Source organism: Dendropsophus ebraccatus, chromosome 6, assembly GCF_027789765.1.
Source record: "Dendropsophus ebraccatus isolate aDenEbr1 chromosome 6, aDenEbr1.pat, whole genome shotgun sequence".
NCBI lineage: Eukaryota > Metazoa > Chordata > Amphibia > Anura > Hylidae > Dendropsophus > Dendropsophus ebraccatus.
This window is the reverse complement of record NC_091459.1, coordinates 19,084,644-19,091,870: the sequence shown is the minus strand read 5'-3', so window position 1 is coordinate 19,091,870 and position 7,227 is coordinate 19,084,644.

Below are 7,227 nucleotides of genomic sequence, written 5' to 3'. Positions count from 1 at the left end.
TGCACTTTATAGGTTATATACATTCAGCCATAGCTGTATCCATGTTTTCCCGGCGTTTTCCAGGTGGTATTCCCCCTCTACATGGAGCCGGAGGCCTAAGGGAAGCAAAAGGAATTGGATTCACTCATCTCTACCCGTAGGCATTAAAATTAAATTGCCCCCCTTTTGCAGTTATAAATGCTACTACTGTTCTGGGAGACTAGCTATACGATTTTGGAGGGTGTCTTCAGAATTATTTCCTTTTTGTCCAGAAAAGCATGTGTGAGGCTAGACACTCCTAGGTTTGATCGAACTCGAACATTCACGTACCTGCCGCATTTGGTTCCCGATGCCTTCCCGGTCCATGGGGAGGGAGGAGACAGCCTCAACCTGTACCAGGAAGTGCCAGAGATTTGTAATTTACGTCTATTAAAAAATCTCAAGTCTTCCAGCACTTATCAGCTGCTTTATGTCCTGCAAGAGGTGTTTTCTTTCCAGTCTGTAGAGCAGGATAGGTTTTCTATGGGGATTTACTCCTGCTCTGGACAGTTTGTGGCATGAACAGAGGTGGCAGCAGAGAGCACTTTGTCAGACTGCAGAGAATACACCACTTCCCGCAGAATATCGGTGGGGGGCACAGAGGTCGGACCTTCTGCAGTCTCCTACTTTTCCCTTATCCTGTAGATAGGTGCAAAGTTGATTTTCTTGAAATAACCCTTTAAGGCCGGCAACTCACATGCCGGTCTCCACTCGCCCTGTCCTGCCCTCTTACGCCTCTCTCGCTTGAGCAGTGGAGACAGCAGAAAATGAGTGAATGAGTGAATTTTTTGCTTTCTGTGGGTTGCACCCCAACCCCCCCCCCCCCCCATCGAGCTGATCAGTTTCCTTATACAATGTTATTCTTTGCATGGTTGCAAACTATCAGATACTATTCTTTTATATCCCAAAAGATACTCTCTGATGACTCAACCACCATGACCAAACTTTTAGGAGATAAACTGATACTTGATAACTTTATGTTCTTACTGTAGATTTTGAAATATACTTTTATGAGGCTCAAGACATTCCGTATAATAAAGTTTATCATTGCCTGGAGGCTGCTGCCCCTGTGCCATGACCTGCAGAACTTACTACATACTTCTGGATTTATTATCTTCCTCTCATCTAAGCAACCAAAGAACTTCTAGTCTCTCCTGTGTTTTGTAAGACGGGGGACACATGATTGCGCTTTGTTTTTGTCTTTTGTTTTGCTCTATCGTAAGTTCATACAAGTCATACTTAATACCAGATGTGTTTATGGGTCTTTTTACATTTCTGTACCACCTACTTTCATGTGGAGGGGTGGTCATTATTTTATATGTGTCTAGATGATACTTTTATTATGTAGGTAATGTGCGCCAAAGTTACATTTTTTCATGGAATGCTTAGGATTAGAGATGAGCAAATTTACAGTAAGAACGAAGAGAAGCGCTTTGTTCCAATCTGTATTTCGCGCATCAGGCTGCAGGCTTTGAAGTCTGCTCCGCTCCGTGCCGCTCCTTCCGTGCTGCTCTTCTTTCCCAGGACTGGATCCATCTTTTCCCAGCACCCGGGGAGGAGCGGCACGGAGCGGAGCAGACTTCAAAGCCCGCAGCCTGATGCGCGTAATACAGATAGGAACAAATCGCTTTGCTCCTACTGTAAATTTGCTTCCGGCTCCCTGACGTTGCGCTCAGCCAGTCAGTGCGATGTCCTGCTGCAGGCACTGAATGGATGAGTAGACGCCAGGGAGTTAGGAGTCCCATAAACAGGCCGGAGCGCAGACGGTAAAGTATTCTTTGGGTAGCAGCGGGTTAAGGCGGACGGAGGCTTACATACTTGCAGTGGGATAAAGAATCCGCTGCTAGTATGTAAACCGTACCAGGAATCACAACAGATTTCACTACAGAACATGAAGTGTTAGGCCATGTTGACACTACGGATTTAAAACAACAAAAAAAAACGTCCGTTGTTGAAGATTGCAATGACTGCCGCTCTTTATTGACAGTGTGGCATTACATTGTATGGAACAACCGCCATAGTGTATATACATTGTATACTCTGCGGCTGTTGTTCTCTGCAGCCGCACAAAATAACACACTCCTGACAGCTTGTTCTCACAATGTAAAGTGCGGCTCCTGTACCAGATCACACTGATACTCCGCATATGAACAGTGGACACTGATTCTATATGAGATATGTTTGTTGTATGATTACACTTTTAATTTATTATTGCATGTTTATCTGTGGTGTCCCACTAGTGGTTTTACTATTGTTTACACCCTTCACAAAAGTCTGTACTTTTTGTGGTCTTATTGCAGCCAAAGTGGTATTAATAGATGACCACTAGATGTCGCTATATTATGTATTGAAGTGTAGAAGCTGGACAGCTGAAGAGTTTCAAAGAGTTATTGTGTTTGTGTGTACCAGAATCTGTGGACCAGTAGGATCTTTACTTTCTTCTGTCCTATCACCTCTTCTCTCTGTTCTTCTGTTGCACTCTTTTCACCCAACCACAGCGCGCCTTCCTGGATAGGAAGTGAGTCACAACTCCTATACCCCGTATGATGCAGTGTTAAACCCCCCAGGAGAGGACTAGCCGACAGACCACCTCAACCCACGCTGTGGACTAGGAGAAACAACAGTACAGGATAGTATCCACTAAAGAGCCAAAGAGCTAGGAACTGATCCGGGCGGAGCAAAGTTACTGTAAAAGTCTATGAACTCCAACACTAGTGGGCATAAGTTGGTGTGAAGACTCTGGAAAGGTCAATACACAGGCACAGGTTTTCTCGTTTTTCTTCTTCTAAAGGTATTCTTCTATATACTCCAACATACTGGCAGAGCACATTACTACTTGGGTAGAGACTCTCACAGCACCCTCCTCTCTACTATGCTACCTCAATACAACTCTACCAACACTACTACCTCCTACTCAGCACTTATCCCACAGATCTAGTGGTTCTATGTACAAGTATTTATTGGAACTTTATCAAGAGTATACCTGAGCTCATCTGTATTACCTGTTGCACATTTGCCAATAGTAAATCAAGTCAACGTTATGTAGAGAGTCTGTGATTATTCACCACCACCTACACAGCATATACACAACCTTGGGACATCTCCCCTTTCTGTGGATGGCGGGTCCTTCTATTTGGGAGGGTCATTACACCGCTCTTGCCACCTGCGACTACACCATCTTCGACACTAACCCAAGGGACCCTGCAGCGACCCGACGGGACACCGACCACAGGGGAAAAGGGTACAACCGGACTTACACCTTAAAAGCAGGCGTGCCATTACACCTGTGTGCCCAACAGGCACTGGCGTCACGTGACAAAACCTTAAGGTCCGGTTGTATCTCGGCCATCCACAATAGTGGCGTCACACTTCCATCTAGCAAGTGACCTGCCGTCCCACCGCTACAACATCCTCCGGGGGCTCACCACATATCTATACTTGCATGTATTCAAAGCAATGTTGTTTGCCATATGATGGAATAAACCAGTTTTGCTTCACTTTATCTGTGAGTGCTGCAGAGTATTTTTCAATATGCAGCAAAAAAAGATAGATAGATATATAGAAGATAGATAGGAGATAGATAGATAGGAGATAGATAATAGATAGGAGATAGATAGATAGGAGATAGATAGATAGATAGATAGATAATAGATAGATAGGAGATAGATAATAGATAGGAGCTAGATAGATAGATAGATAGATAGGAGCTAGATAGATAGATAGATAATAGATAGATAGGAGATAGATAGATAGATAGATAGATAGATAGATAGATAGAAGATAGATAGATAGATGGGAAATAGATAATAGATAAATAGATAATAGATGAATAGGAGATAGATAGGAGATAGATAGATAGATAGATAGATAGATAGATAGATAATAGATAGATAGGAGATAGATAGATAGATAGATAGATAGGAGATAGATAGATAGATGGGAAATAGATAATAGATAAATAGATAATAGATGAATAGGAGATAGATAGGAGATAGATAGATAGATAGATAGATAAATAGATAGATAGATAGATAGATAGATAGGAGATAGATAGATAGATAGATAGATAGATAGGAGATAGATAGATAGATGGGAAATAGATAATAGATAAATAGATAATAGATGAATAGGAGATAGATAGGAGATAGATAGATAGATAGATAGATAAATAGATAGATAGATAGATAGATAGATAGATAGATAGATAGATAGATAGGAGATAGATAGATAGATAGATAGATAGATAGATAGATAAATAGATGATAGATAGGAGATAGATAGATAGATAGATAGATACTAGATAGATAGATAGATAGATAGATAGATAGATAGATAGATAGATAAGCAATAGAGTGGAGTGCACTCCCAGGCGTGGTGTGTAGAGTGCCAGCAGTGGAGACTGGATCCACGTCCCCTCTTTCAATAAAAATATGAGGCTGCAGCACATCCAAAATAGTGAACAACTTGAAGTGTTTATTGGTAAATCATCAGCAAAAAAATCAGCAACGTTTCTGTCTCATCTCGAGACCTTTCTCAAGCAAAATATTCAGTGACTCATATCCTTTTATATCATACGTCCAATAAGAAACATGTGTGAGCAATCAAGTGAGCATAAAGTGAAGATTCATTATACAGTGAAAAACATAATCAAGATCCATTTCGGATCAAAGTGCATGAAATATATACAGTATACAATGTATACATAATACAGTATCTTTCAGATGGTGTTTAGCAAATAAATACAGTGTAGTATATATAAGTGATTAAATTAGTAGGCGGGGTCTGCTTCCACTCACCACTGCTCCGAGAAAACAAGATAATCTCCATCTTCTACTTCCCCCGTTGTAGAAAGTTTGTAAACACTGTTATCCCGCATGCGCGGGTACGTGGGTTTGTCCATCTCAGTAAACGTCATAGAGAAAAAAACGTCAGAGACACGTGGTGTTACGGAACCAATCAGGTGAGTACAGCGTTAGTTCATGTAAACAAACTTGTATGCTGGAATGAATCAAACTGCCGTCTGTTTAAAAGTATCAGAACTGGGAGTATCTCGGGAAGGACATCCTAGAGTGCAACGTCACTCTGTCTGGAGCCCATGTAGAATCGCCGTCTTGTATAAAAACCGCATAAGTCCAGGTCTGTATACTGTCAAGCTTCAGCGCATTAACACAGAATGGAATAAGGACATATAGGTCGGGGAAAGGAACTCCTTCCAGTAAAAGGGGTTATCTGGCAAGATGGTAAGCAACCCTCGCACAGCGGGGCAGCTCACCAATCATATAACCGTGGGTCAACCGTGGCCGACATAGTCAACCTCGGGACCCTCAGCGCGTCACCCAAACCCCTATGTAGTAGTGTGCTCCCCATAAATTACCTAAACCTAAATCCACATACTAGCTGACTAGCACTCATAAGACTGAATGTCCAGATTACCGATCAACGTATGAAATGAGAGTAAATGGAGATGGTGTATCAGAGCAGTGATTGATAGGAAGCTTTCTCCGCCACATTCAAATACGATCTAAAACAGAAAAGAGAAAGGATATAAGTAACAAAATAATAACAAAATGATAAAGCTAAACATTGGAATGAACCTTTGGGGACGAACCCCTACCCTACCGGAGCTCATCTGTACATTTTTGTAGTAATCTTGAATTCCACATTTAGGCCCTTAGGTTGCAACGAATCTAGTTTATGGATCCACATTAGTTCACGCTTTTTGAGAAGTGTGATCCTATCACCTCCCCTCTTAAGAGGAGGGATGTGATCAAGGATCATAAATCTAAGATCCTTTTCATGATGACCCTGATCCAGGAAATGTTTAGAGACCGGTAAGTCTTCTCTTTTCTTTCTAATAGAGTATCTATGTTGGTTCAACCTGGTCCTCATATCACAGGTTGTCTCTCCAACATAGAGTAATCTACATGGACACCAGAGCACATATACCACCCAACTCGATGTACATGTAGAAGATGGAGATTATCTTGTTTTCTCGGAGCAGTGGTGAGTGGAAGCAGACCCCGCCTACTAATTTAATCACTTATATATACTACACTGTATTTATTTGCTAAACACCATCTGAAAGATACTGTATTATGTATACATTGTATACTGTATATATTTCATGCACTTTGATCCGAAATGGATCTTGATTATGTTTTTCACTGTATAATGAATCTTCACTTTATGCTCACTTGATTGCTCACACATGTTTCTTATTGGACGTATGATATAAAAGGATATGAGTCACTGAATATTTTGCTTGAGAAAGGTCTCGAGATGAGACAGAAACGTTGCTGATTTTTTTGCTGATGATTTACCAATAAACACTTCAAGTTGTTCACTATTTTGGATGTGCTGCAGCCTCATTTTTTTATAGATAGATAGATAGATAATAGATAGATAGATAATAGATAGATAGATAGATAGATAGATAGATAGATGATAGGAGATAGATAGATAGATAGATAGATAGATAGATAGATAGATAGATAGATAGATGATAGGAGATAGATAGATAGATAGATAGATAGGAGATAGATAGATAGATAGATAGATAGATAGATAGATAGATAGATAGATAGGAGATAGATAGGAGATAGATAGATAGATAGATAGATAGATAGATAGATAGATAGATAAATAGATGATAGGAGATAGATAGATAGATAGATAGATAGATAGATAGATAGATAGATAGGAGATAGATAGGAGATAGATAGATAGATAGATAGATAGATAATAGATAGATAGATAGATAGATAGATAGATAGGAGATAGATAGATAGATAGATAGATAGATAGATAGATAGATAGGAGATAGATAGGAGATAGATAGATAGATAGATAGATAGATAGATAGATAGATAGATAGGAGATAGATGGATAGATAGATAGAACACATCTGACTACACACTTGCTCCAGGAGAGGGTACTATCAGCCCTGAGGATAGTATTGCACAGTTATGGAATGGAGTCCACATTAGGTGCATAGACATTCCTCTTACATGGTTCAGAGGCACAGAATGCTTCTAGGTACCTGAATTAGCTAAGTGACCTTCTTGGTAAATACCTCAATCACTTTCATACACTGCACTTCAGGAGAAACTTGAGGCTTTTCATATTTACAGCCGACAAGTAACTGGTGTGGAGTGTGCAGTGATTCCATAATGGATGCTAGGAGCTTCCCCCATTCTGGTAGGTTTGCAT